Raw genomic sequence first — 14,316 nt, 5'->3', positions numbered from 1 at the left:
CAAACTGTTTTGCTTCTAACGGTGCTCCCCTCGGTGCTCCCGGTGCACGCTCCTTTGTATGGGCCTGCCACCCTGCCAACTGCTGCACAGGGAAAACAGGCCAACCTGGGGGTGGGAAGAAGCACCACGCTCCTTCTAATGTGACAGCTTCCACCCAACAATGGAGCACATGAAAGAATGGAGCAGATGTAACCACTGGGAGCATTGCATCATGGGACTATAACGCTGTTGCACTTATTTAAGCACTTCTATCATCAATGTGGGCTTTAATTTGTTCAGTCAGAAAAAACAAAAACAAACAAAAATCTGATGACAGACACATGACAATTCAGAATTTAAGTTCAAACATAACATTTAACTACCTGTATTGAACAAAGATCAAAACACCCATTTTTATCCTCCAGATAAACTTTACTTTAAGTGCTGTGTTTAGTGGATCATTCACTCTGCAGAATTTGTAGGAAGTATACTCTGTGTGGGGGGAGTTATTTGACCTTCCTTATGGCCATGATACTGTACCAGGCCAGTCTGTGACTCTTGTCCCTGTGAGCACATGTGACATGTGGCTCCTCTTGGCACATTATAGGAGATAACTATCCACTAATCACTTTACTTTTGGGACTGTGTTAAAATGTAAATTACATTAATGCAGGAATTATGCATCAAAGTGCGCAGATAGGCCGGGCCAGAGGCCACATAATGCTGAGATCATTCAGTTAGTGTGCTCCACATGCAGTGTTAATGCACCGCTCTGGTTCAGATCACACACGTGTCTGACAGACGAGGAGCTGGGGCGGAGGAGAGATTGGCTATGTTAAAATACATGGAAACAAAAGTGGTTGTTTGCATTCAGTGCCTAATTAAATTGCAAAGTGCTCACAATTTCTGCACATTTCTCAACTCCATCAAAGTGGTTTTGTGATTTTTTTGTGAAGCCATGCCTGAAAGTGTAAATGTGATTTCTCTGCACACGTCCATGTTTAAATGACCCCCATGGAGATATGAGGCCTATAGTAGAGCCTTGGCCTGGAGGACCCTGTGCCCATGACTAACAAACAAACGTCTACACTAATTGATTGTCTTGTGTTTTATTTATGGTGCAGTAGTAATTAGCGGACAGCATAATGTAAGCCATTCATTAGCACCTGGCTACTGCTATGGATTTCAGTGCTTTGTCTCCGATGCACACATCATTAGGGAGAAACAAAGAGTTGAATTTATTAGTGCCATCTTATAAATATTCTTAAAGTCGGTGTGCCTTTAAGGAAGAACAGAGGCCTGTAAAACTTTTGTCAGCATTTGTTTCACCAATTCCATTTGCCGCGGAATATGTTAGGGAAAAGCAGTATAAATTTAATTTTAATTGTTTTGTACACACGCCAGTGAAAAGGAACTGATTGGATACAGTTCAGAGACAGTATATTAATACGTTATTTTCATATGTTAATTGGTTTGCATAATCTCTCCCTTTGCTTGGTTTGGAAATACCTGGCATTGAGAAGAGAATAGGAGAGACTCTCATTTACATAAAACTAGCTCCTCTGAACATTAAATAATAATGCATGTGCAAGCTGAAGGTGTGTTCAGTTAGCAGAAAGCGCATTTTTATAATTTATAGTCCAGCTGTTTCAGTGCTTTCCACTCCATTTTCCTCCCTGTCTACTCTTAATGAAATCTTGTTACTGGAGAATTGACTGGACTGAATTGAGATTTTAATCCTATTGACGCTGTGCCGCTGAAACGCACACTGGTGGGAACTTTAAATGGCGGCCGCAGTAATCAGTAGACACTTGTATTCAGTTGGCCACAATAATGAATCTCATCAAATGTTAAAGCTCAGGCTGTGGCGACGGGGCTCAAATTTCAAGCTTTTTGACCATCCCCATTTGAGAGATTCCCGGGGGAGTGTGTGATTACTCAAGTTTAGCAGTTTATTGCCTCATCTTTCAATAGCCACTGAAGCAAAAAATTCTCATCTAGGTTGCGCTTTTTTCTGCACTTGAAGAACAGGCCAATATAGAGTGCAGAACAGCTAGTCAGATCCCCGGGAACTGCTGTTGGCACCGCACTGTTATTAACTGCCACCATCATTGTCCACTCACTGTGTCATTTAAAGAATGAAAACTACATCCACCACATAAAGTGTCCGTGCCATTTTAAACATTATGAAAAGAGGTTTGACTCACACTGTACTTGTGCCTCGACAAATCTATAGAAACCAATTTTCTTAAAGGCCTATGCACCATCAAAACAAAATGAAATTATGCAGTCATTTAGCTAATGTTATTTTGTAGTTTACAAAGTAATTGAGACAATTTTTTTTTTCTTGCCTGACAGTAGAAGATCCTGGGTTTGAATCATGGGTTAGGGTGGAGCATTTCAGTGCCAAATTTGCAACAAGCAAACTCCTGATATCTGGAGATCTGCAGATGGGGGTCCTGGGTCCCTCTTTCTGTATTGTTTCTGACAGGTTACCCAGATGCATCAATTAAAGAATGGGTTAAATGCAAAGGTCAATTGTGTTTACAATAAAGCAGCAAACAATTGAAAAATACAGAAACACACTATGTGCAACTTTGTAAAGTCATGAGCGCTTTAACAGCTGGCAGCAGAGTGATATATTTGAATGAGTAAAGTGACCTTTGAGATTAGAGGAGGAGTAGCTGAAAAGAGCTTCTGCTGTTCTCAAGCTCAAGCCCCTTTGATGTGACTATAATGAGACTTATACAGGACACAGTGGACACTGGACACACGAGCGCATGTGCACACGCACACATGTTGGGTTTCCATGCTCTTTGGGGACATTACATTAACTTACATTTTGTTCCTGAAAACTGATCCTAATCTTAACCATAGTCACTACTTGCCTAACCGTAACCTAAACCCTAACCTTAACCTATTTTAACCCATATTTGAACTTTAAACCATGTTGTTGATCTATAGGATTTACATCATGGGCACCTGTTTATTGTCTCCATAAGTTAAACAGGTCCCTATGATGTGATTGTGTCCCCACAATGATGCATACCGTTCACATATACACATGTGCACACACACAAACACAGAGCAAAGCACTGTAACACTGGGGCAGCAGCAGCTATCAGGTACACAGCATCTTTTGCCTTTTTTTCACCAGTACCAATACTCAGTACTAGAGCCCGACCGATATATCGGTTGGCCGATATTATCGGCCAATATGGGCACCTGGAAGCATATCGGCTATCGGCCGATATACTGCTGATAGGGGCCGATATTTCACGTGGGCATGTGATACGTCGTTAAAAATCTTAGACTCTCTCCATTATGTTCATTTAATCCAATTTACAGACAGATAAATGTCCTAATATGTGGCTCCACATCAGTATTTATCTGCGGTGTCATTTGTCTGTGTGTGTGTGTCCGCACCACACACCACAGAGTCGCGTCACTCACGTGTGTTTGTTTACATCCGCAGACACAGATCCAAACGTTGAGATTATTTTCTTTTTACGGACAATCGGTTTGAGTCTGAATTAAAAGGACATTTATTAGTGCAGATTTGTGATGTGAGGAGGAGCCTGTGAGCGGTGAGTGTTGATAATATGTCGACTTTGAGGCTAGTTTTGGTCATTTGTTATGGGTTAGCTGCTGTAGCTCCCGCACATAAACAGGCTGTTTTCTATTGGTCTGTTGTAAAGTGACTATATTGGCCGTATATTTGTTACTGGACCAGCACTGATATGTAAATGAGCTGTGAATAGACGTGTGAATTATGACATTTGCGCATATAATTAATTACCGCGGCGCGCACGTATTTACGGCTAAAGGCTAATAGCGCTAGTTTCTTTACTAGTTATGGGTCCGTCGCGAACGAAATGACTCTTAGATCCGGCTCTTTGAAGCGAACGACGGGAGCCTGATCCATATTGGGAGCCGTGTTTTCTCTTTCTCTCACTTTTTTTCTCTTCACGCTGCGTGCAGACTCGTGGTTTGACGGCTGAAAACGAAACTTTGACAAATTTGCGTGTACATAGGATAGAAAAAAAAAAAAAAAAAACGAGCATATTTGGCTGTAGTTTAGCATAAAATAAATAAGTCCCGGTTTAGTCCTTTTTCAGTCCTGGTTCAGTCCTGCTTTAGACGTGCTTTAGACCTGCTTGCAACAAAACAATCTGAAGAGCCGCTTGGGAGCCAAAAGAACCAGCAGCTTTTAGTGAGCCGAGCCAAAAGAGCCGGTTCTCTAAAAAGAACTGGAATACCATCACTAGTGTCTAGAATGTGATGCAAAAATGCCATTAAGCCAACCTACTGTCTGTAAATATGATGTAAAGAGGCAGAAAAACAATAATTGTTGCCTAAATAAACCCAATTTAAAATCCACCAGAGCCAAACCTAAGTTTTTTAAACAATTCAACATTTACAGTGAATTTTTACATCACTAAATATATCGGCGATTATATCGGCTATCGGCAGCTCCAACTCCCATTAGATCGGGTTCATATCGGCCACAGCAAAATCCATATCGGTTGGGCTCTACTCAGTACTTGGTTTTATACGCAACGCCACAGGTATAAGAAGAAGCCTCTGAAAAATGTATGCATAGGCCTATGTATGGTAGCTGTTGTATTGTAGCAGTTATTTGCTCAAACCACTTATAGTTAGTGTTAATATCTGTTAGTATATCCTTAAACTTGGTCTTTTATTGTCCTGTATCCTGTGCTGCTATAGATTAGATTACTGCTGTTATTGCTATAGAGGTGTGCACCCTCCTCCCTCTATTTGACTAACATTTTACTTAGTTTGATTTATTGAACTGTAATATGTCTTAATTTCAGTGCAAACTATCAGTATTACAATGATGTTTTAATGTTGCATCAAGCTTTATTTTGAAAAGCCTTTGATATAAGGACACCATTGTACAACATGACAGAAATAACCTCTCATATAGATTAGTCAACCAAGCACAAAAGCCAAAGTGCAGTAACACAATTTAAAACGCTCTGTGCTTGGTGACTCATGAGTGTAACTAGATACACAGAAACGCTGCCATAAAAGCCTGCAGCTAAAGTTTGTCTATTGATTAAGGATTCCATTGACTTAATGAACCTTCAACCCTCCGTCAGATGACTAGCCAATATATGTTCTAATCTCTAAAACGGATGTCTGGCCGTGGCTCCTTTTAAATGAATTGATCTACTCAGCTTGGCCCAAATGGGGAAATGGGCAAGTATTGATATGATTCTTGACTGTGTGATGGATGTGTGCGATGGTAAAACACAGGCAGTACGGGGCCAGAGTGCACTGGGTAAGCAGAAATTCACTCAACAACAACTTTAGGCCCGCTCTCCGGCAAACCAATATCATTTGTGCCCTTATGTAGTCCACCTGTTTGAAGACCTAATCAAATCACACAGGGGCCTTTCGGATTGAAACGCCTCCCGATGACTCTGTTTTTTAATCAAATTTCAAGTCAATTTTCAAGTCTAATGCCAAATAAAATTATGCTCCAAATAAAAACAGACACCATGGAAGATTGCATGAAACACTATATATCCCACATTTGTTGAGTTTATTTAGAAATGTAAAATATACAAGAACCAACAGGATGGCTGACTTCTTCCTGGGGCTTTGACTTGGAACCTGGAAAAGACAGATGACTGTGGATACATGGAGTGTATTGTAATCTGAAAAGAAAAGAGACTCAATAGAGATAATCAGTCAAATCTTTGGAAATGTTGATGCTGATATGTCATAAAGGTGCACCTTTCTGCATTTTTCCAACTATTTTGGTGAGTATTGCAGTATTAAATCAAACCTGTCCATCTTCATGAAAACAAGCAGGTGACACCAAGTTAATTTATCAGTCAAATCTGTAAGTAAGTAATCACTGGTTTTATACAGCGCCTTTCTAGACACCCAAAGTAAATTATGGTGCTTTATACATTCACTCCACATTCAGTACTGCTACTGTTGTAGTCACAGCTGTCCTGGGGCAGAATGACAAAAGTGAGGCTATCAATCTGTGCCATCGGACCCTCAGATCACCACCACATATATGCCACATTGTTATTAAGCAAGGTGAGTGAAGTGCCTAAGGACACATCGGTAGTTTTTGCAACTGACGCCCAACTGTGGCACCTGGACATCCTAGTGGTCTCCCATCCAAGTACTAACCAGACCCATTCTGGTTTAGCTTCTGAGATCTGATGAGACCAGGCTTTGACCTGGAGCTTTGGCCACACTGTTGAGGAGAGGTGACACTATTCACAGCAAATACAAACTTTTCAATCTACTTTAAAGGAGCAATAAGAACGCATGTGCAATTAGATAAAAGAAAGATAGATGTGTTTAATGCCATACTGGAACAAAAAAGTTACATAGTGCACCTTTGAACTGGCTATGGTTAAGATGGGATTATATGATAAAGAGACATTTTTATTTAGGTCAAAGGTTCAAAGCTATGAGCAGGACTAAACAGAAAGTCACAAGCCTCACACTCCGTACAGTGATTCTGTGTGATAGTGTAACTGCAGTGCAAATATTTATCCATGTCTGCTTACACCAGAGCAGCAGGAGATGCATCCTCCTCCACTGCCTCCTCAGAGGAACCATTTCTGCGAGCATGTTTGAAACTCAACTTAGAAGATCTCATTGTTCACTTACCACAACAAAGATGCACTGTTGGTCCCTGTGAAAGATAATGAGAGAGCCATGAATAATGAGCGGCATGTCAGGCTGTTGTACTCTGGATGGCATCAGATCATTGTGGGAGAAAGCTTCCAGAGCGTTTGATGTCTGTACACAACATTTCAACAGCACAACGGGCTTTTGGGAGAAAAGTGAAACAAACTAGTGCTTCCTGTGATCCTCCTGCACTGTACATGCTTGTCACAAATGCTCAGCTTTACTTTGACATTAAGTAATGAGGCTGCAGCACAGGTCAAAAGGCCCCCATTACTTAAGCTCCCATTTCATAAACTCATTTCTGTGGGATACCTGCTGTGATGGGGTGAAATAATCAGTCAGAAATTCAAAGATGAGGAGATTTCATTGTAAATATCGTATTAGAAGGAAATTGTAATTATAGAGAGGAAATGGTTTTCTGATGCTAGACTTGAATTTTGAAATGATGGAAAATGGACTTATGTAAATATTTAATCATCTGCTCCCTAATGCTGGCCACAGGGAGATGAGCCTCACATGAACTTGTCGAGCCTGTCTCATTCGGAGGTGAGGCTTAAGTTGTGGGTTCATTTGAACTAGAGAAGAGTTCAGTGGTATGTTTGAGGAAAGGTTACTTCACTGAATGTTGCCATTTCATATAGTAATTGTGGGTTTACTGAAAAATCATACATTGATACAAAATGGAATTATTAAGACTAATTATAATTCTTAAAGCAATGTACCATGGAATGACTGTCCTTTAGTTTGTATTGTATTTTATTATGGCTTCTTTATGTTGTTTGATCTCCGCTGTCTACAATGCAAAGTGCACTTTTAAACATTATTTTAAATGTGCTCTATAAATAAAGATTATTATATTATAAAGGACCCACTTAAGTTACATTAGTTAAGTTCAGATTTAAGAATACATATTTACTACATTGTACAAATGATTAATTTAATGTCATCATGAAGCCATAATATAAATAGATTCTGCTGAAATATATGTAAAAATAATTGGTCCAAGTATGTCTAAATAAGTCCATAATCAGGTCATATTTCCGCCCCCTGCAGAGACACCATCAGTAAAATCAATTCATAGTTAATTTTCCTTTCACCTCCAGTGAACGTTTTGCCTGACCACTCCATCCAGGCTCTCCTCTGTCTCCCTCAATAGTATTGTATCAGTGGGAGCACTTACAAAGGTTAGACATGTGTTCAGAAGGACTACGTGGGGAGGAGGGGGAGGAGGAGGGGGGCTTTGAGGCAAGTGACATTTCAGGTCTAGGCCCAGACACACAGCAGGGGCCTCCTATGCACTGGGCCCCTGGGAGCCAGTGGGGGGCTGCAGATGCCAATAAACTTAAAAGATGCATGAGATTCAATGCAGTCTATAAGAGTCAAGAATTTAGGTGAACTCACAATTAGAGTTTAATTGGCTAGACTGCTGAGGTAACATCTTTACACATGGGTGACTGGGAATCCATAATGCTTTTCAGGGTCATGTAAGTGCTGACTTGTAAATATGTAATTGAAAATCTTAAATAGTTAGATTTTTGTATTATAAATAGCTGAGACATTAAGGGTAGCCTTTTATTGTTAGATAGGGAAAGTTGGTTTCTGCATTTGACCCACTCTTCAATGCTGCTGAGGATCTGCAGTCTGCCAGGAGCAGGCAACTACTGCAGTTCAGTGCTCAGAATCTCCTATGCTAGTCTTGGTCAGGATTGCTTTAGCTGGAGGATTTTACCGTAGTATCTTAAATTTGTATATATGGCTAATTATTATTGCATCAATTTATTTAATGCAGCTCATGATTTTAATGAAAAATTTGTGATGATTTTGTTTTTTGCGATTACATCAGTTGCAATAAGTAGTTTCATTATCATTAAGTACTCTCATTTATCCCACTGTTTTTGTAGGAATAACTAGTGATTCAATTGTTATTGAGACAGGCCTACATAGCTGTAACCTCAAAGTAGGGGTTAACTTATATGAAAAAATATGCTACAGAATTCCTCAGACATTGAGGACGAACAATGTTGTAGTGACCTTGTGTTGTCAAGAGGGCTGGAGATAAGGAAGTACCCATAACCTTTTGTTTAAACAGCTTTTTTTTTTTTTTTTTTTTTTGCCACTTGGCACCTGGCGAGATGTCCTATCATCTCTCAACTACAGATACAGCAAAGGGAAACATTATGCAGTGATATTGGGATATAAGCCTGAATCATTTATAACAGCTTAAAAATGCTTACTTTTTTCTTATTTTTTATGTTGGACAAAATTCAGCCAATACCATAATCTTCTCCAATTGACTTTCTTTTTCGTGTTAAGAAAAATAACAGTGACCACTTCATGACTTTGATTTGGGTGATTTTTATATTCCTCCATACATCAACATCCTTGTATAATATAATACTATTTATAACTGTGTGCCTTATACTTCATAACTTAAGGTATTTGATATTTAAGGTATTGTATTATGAAGTGCTCAGATTATAGCATCACTTGGATGTCATATTTGCCAACAGGAGGAGCACCTTCTCAACAGACTCCTTTAGCGCTTCTCTCCCAGTGAATATGACGGGACTATATTTACACCATACAACTACAACATCTCACCCTAATAAATAACCCTATGTCATATCACCAGTTCATTTTTGCACTGTATCTCCTGCCTAGCATGCATGTTTATACTGTATCAATAACAATGTAGTGTGTGAGCTACTTCTCAAGTAATGTCCCTTGTGGATCAATAGAGTTTGTCCAAGTCTAACACTGAAATGTAACTGCTATAGATCCCCTGTAGGGCTAGGTATTCTAACATGTTGCGTGCATTACTTCATCCGTGTTTTTGTGATGTGCGTTTTCTCTTTGTCCATATAGGCCACAGGGTCCAAGCCTGTTCACAGTTATGTCACGCGCCTCTACGCAGACTGGCTCAGTAAAAGGAACAACAGGATTTCAACTGGAGAGATCAATTATAGATATAAGAAAATGAATGGGAAAAGTAATTTAATAAATTATTGACTTGATGTCTTATATCATGCACACAAGCAACAGAAAAATGAGATTGTACATTTGGGTGAAGTTGTATTTAAAAGAGTCTCAGAATAATATTTAATTAGACAATGGGAAAGTGCCATGGGCATATGGTTCCTTGGGAAGGTTACATTAATGATTGTGTGTGTGGTGTACCAGGCAGGACTGAGTGTGTGTGGAGCGATGAGGAGGCCCTTTGAAAGCATCACTGCGGTCATCTGTCTTCACACTCTCTATTAGAAGAACAGATTGGTGGGAGTGATTCTGTAGTCTCTGTGCTTAGATCACTTGCCCCCAACACACTGCTCTCTAGAAAAAAAGATAAAAGACTAATTCAACCAGGATACGACTGTACAAATGTTCAAACTAAATAAAGTGCTACGCGTCACACATTCAGTAAACTACTGTCTTGGTCAAGGCTAGAGTCACTTTGTAGAGTGACACCTTTTGACCTGAGAGCAATAAGCCATTGGCAGTGGAGATACAGGCTTTCTCTCCAACACTTTTTTAGCCATTAAACAGAAATCTGCCCTATACAGAACTATATTAAAGTATAATTCTATAATGTCTAAAGTAGTGTAAGGCATGCTAGTTGACAATGGTCAGAATGATTAATGCATTAGCTCGACAAGCCTTTCTAAGTGCTACATTAAAACATATTTGAAGTAGAGTGCCACCGACTGGTTAATACAGTGAGTTATTCAGATGGATGCATTTTACATAGCTTTGACAGAGCCACGTACCTTTAATAAGGCTTGGAACATGAAATTTATGTCTATATATTACACAATTATTGTTACTGAGGTATGTTATGGCGGTAGAACTTGCATTTGATGATGTACTGCCTATAATTATTTGAGTCAATTCAGCGTCCCTCAGACCAGTTTTTTTTCTGGTGGCCTGCTGTGGTCAGAATGTTTCCACTTGGTGGTGGTAAGTATCCTGGCTCCTGTTCTACACATTTATCACTCTGGAATGACACTCACTGAAAACAATCATATTTGAATTTGACCACAACACAACAGCACCTATGGTGCTTGTTGGCAGCTTCACTTTTGTAAGTCTACCCCAAAGCATCTGTGGCTACAAGCATCCCCTACCAGGACCAAGTCTGAAATGAATGAATAATGCACTGTAAAGCGTCTTTGAGCGTCTAAACAAATGTTTTATAAATCAAATACATTATTATTGACACAGTGTATCTTACCCCCAGATCATAGTGTAATATTACTGCATAATGAAACTGTTGTGTTGTCTGGAACTGAGCGAATGAACTGCAGTGCAAAATAAGGAGCGCGACTTGGAGCATCAGTATGCGATTTGGGATGGGGGAATAGGCTAATTTATGTACAAGCGTTGCCATGCCGTCTTTGGGCTCTGTCCCTTCAGACTGGGTTGGCTGGCATCAGGAGACCTACAATGCAAATGGAGCAGGTCTCTGGGTGAGGGTGGGCACAGTCACAGCCCAAGTCAGAACCCAGTTTTGTATTTGCCAAACAAGTGCTTTTTGTCACACTGCGTCTCTTGGGCTTGGGCAAATCAAACAATGCAATAACTTTAGCAAAAATAAGTTTTCAGCCACTATTTACAAGATGAAATATTTTCACTGGAAATTAGTTTATTAACTCTCTTTTACCACATGATTATCACTTCAAAATAATTCAAGAAAAATTATATTAACATTAACATTTAATTTGGTTTGACCAGTTTATTTGCTGGAAGGATCTATATTATTATACTTGTTTCAAGATGTTGCCATATTACTTCTTATTTTAAGACAAAGCATTTGTCTATTGGGTAATCAAATCCAAATGGTTTATTCCTCACTCAAATCATTTTGACCAAGGCAAGACATATGTGTGCTTTGGTATTTTAGATAATGAACATTATTTCAACCACATCCAACAGAACAAAGATTGTTTACTAATTATCCACTAGATATCCACCCATGTAGTCTGGTGCATTCTTTCTTCTCCTTTTTGTACATTTTCACCTAATAAACCTGCTCCCATTAATGCCAGGAACAGATGGATGAAACACAGTATAGTTTAATTGACAAAATCAGTAGAATGAAAAGATAAAATTCTCACAGTAATTGAATGTGAAGCATCATTTGTCTATAGATTTGCACCGGGCCACTTTATTGGATTGCCTTCTTGTGCCTGAAATATGCAACATGCTGTAGGAACTGACCTAAATTTGGGACGGACCACTAAAATCTTGTAAAACTTTACTTTAATTGTTTAGTTTACAATGTGTTGAGCTTTGAGGTCAAAGGCTAACAATTATTTTATTTTAGTATTGATTGATCCAAACTCATTGCACTTATTTGCATTTTTCATCTTTCTTTTCACAGACCCTGCTTCACTGCTGCAGGGCATATTGGCAATGTCTTTATCAGTAGTAGATTGTGCTATTTGGTTAAACTACATAATCGTTAGACAGTGGGTATAGGTCTCTCCTTGGGAAATAAAAGGTTTCACATCTTGAGGCATTGCTGTAGCTCAAGAATAACGTGCAAATAAAAAATGTGTGACGCTTCTAATGAAACAGATTCTACAGATTAAGCACATCATTATCACAATAGATTCACTTGTACGTGCATTCAAATGAGCAGCACTTTATACTTTACAAACTGCATGGTTCCAATTGAAAAAGCACATGTCAATAGGATAAATCAGAAAATATTCACAGATGTATAGTGTAACCATAATATCACTTAATGAGTCAACCATGCGACTAAAGAGACCTAAATGCTGACCGTTGAAGAAGTGCAGTCATGTTGATTTGTTCTCACATCTGTGCATGAATGGAGATTTACTAAATAGCAAATAGCATGGCCTTTTCAAATGTCTTTAGGCTTTAGATCAGGAATAGTTCTACTCCAGCAGCCAATATCAAAGTCAGTCATTATGTCTCATTATGTGTGTATATAATCCATGCATTAGCAGCACACTGGCTTGTATGGCCTTAATTGCTCTTTGTGTGAGTTTTGCGTGTGTGCGAGCCCACACAGCCTCTCAGCCTGTTCACAGGAGGAGAGGTGTAAAATTAAAGCCCTCAGTGCAGGTGCATGCAGATGATGTGCTTCAATGGCCTAGCTGCTCTTTGCACCAGAGTAATTGAATAACCTACAGAAAAGTCATCACATTCCCACTTTTCTATTCGCTCTCTATGTAACGTGTAAAAGTCCTCTTGTAACTACCTGGGAGAGCAGCCCATCAACAGCTGTTAGAGCTGACTTGAAGGTTAAATATTAGGAAGGAATCCAATTTCTCTTGTCTATTCAGCTCAGCGGTGTGTTAGATTGCAGCTGGACTGTGCTTACGGAGTGTGGGATATGAAGTGGGCTAATCAATCCCCTCTGCTTCATTCTCAAATTCCTCTCATATCAGGTCCCTGCCCCCCGGGCAGGCCTTCTGCTTTCCGAAAGCCAATTCCACACGAAATAAGCACTGTGACCTGCAGCTAGAGGGTGAAGTTGAGTTTTCCCTTCATGATTAATCTCTTCTTGGGTGGTTTTCAGAAAAAAGGAGAGGGGGAGGATAGAGCGGGGAGGTGAAAAAATAAGAAAACATGCAAGTCGCTGCCTTGTGACCTGCAAGTTTTTTTCTCTGAATGAGCCCAGTGCACTGGAGCCTGCTTATCTCTGGAGAGAAAGACAGAATTCATTTTTTGACAAGGTTTCATGTTGACATTGAGAAAATGAACTGCCCGATTCTATGATTAAACCTAGGCTGTCATAATTGTCATCTGAACTGTGGCGATGCTGTAGGTATGAAAGTATTTCCCTTTCCCTCCCATTTTGGTGAACTGTAGAGTTTTTAAAAAGGCATTTTATTTCAAAAGAGGAGCCCAACTGTCTTCAAATGGGATCATTTCTCTAAATAGACCTCTGACAACAATGTTACACAATAACATAAATATATACTGTATAAATATATTTTGTTCTCAGTTGACATGTGTTTGATATGCTAGCTTGGTCAATGACAATAGAGCAGGCCTTTCCTATGGAGCAGCTAAGTGGCAGAGTTAGAGGTAAAATGATCTAACCTGCAGTGGCAGGATCACATTTGGAGGATATAATGGCATGTGTCCATGAGAGTGCTCCTGTCAGACACGACTTTCATGCACTTAAATTGCTCCTAATGGTCGCCTGTGCTGGTGCACCTGCCTTTAGAGCCTGCTCCTGTCTGTGCACAGAGTACTGATGCTAAAGGTAGAGTGTGAGGAAAAGCTCCTTTGTTTCAAACATCTTTATTGTGTTCTTAAGTAAACCTCCCGGGCATTACTTAAATGGTCAATACAAAACGGAGTGTATGAAAGCGGCACACTGGGACACTCAAAGACCTCTCTAAATCTTTACATTTTTAATGCCGTAATCCACATACAATGTACATGCTTTATTCACCCATCTGGTAAATTTTTAAATGTGTAAAACATTCCATTTGTAAAGACAGCTACCACCTACCAGTCAAAATGGACTTGAACACCAAAGTGCAATTTGAAGTCAGAATATTTAGTTGTTTGTGCATTCTATCCCTGTTCATTGGTGCTTGTTTTGCATTGTAGATAAAGTCCTGGAGCCCACTGGGAGGCAGGTGAAAGTGCGTTTTACAGTATATGGGACTG

Source organism: Boleophthalmus pectinirostris, unplaced genomic scaffold, assembly GCF_026225935.1.
Source record: "Boleophthalmus pectinirostris isolate CB_2022bp ecotype Guang Dong unplaced genomic scaffold, ASM2622593v1 HiC_scaffold_19, whole genome shotgun sequence".
Taxonomy (NCBI): domain Eukaryota; kingdom Metazoa; phylum Chordata; class Actinopteri; order Gobiiformes; family Gobiidae; genus Boleophthalmus; species Boleophthalmus pectinirostris.
This window is presented reverse-complemented; position numbering follows the sequence as displayed.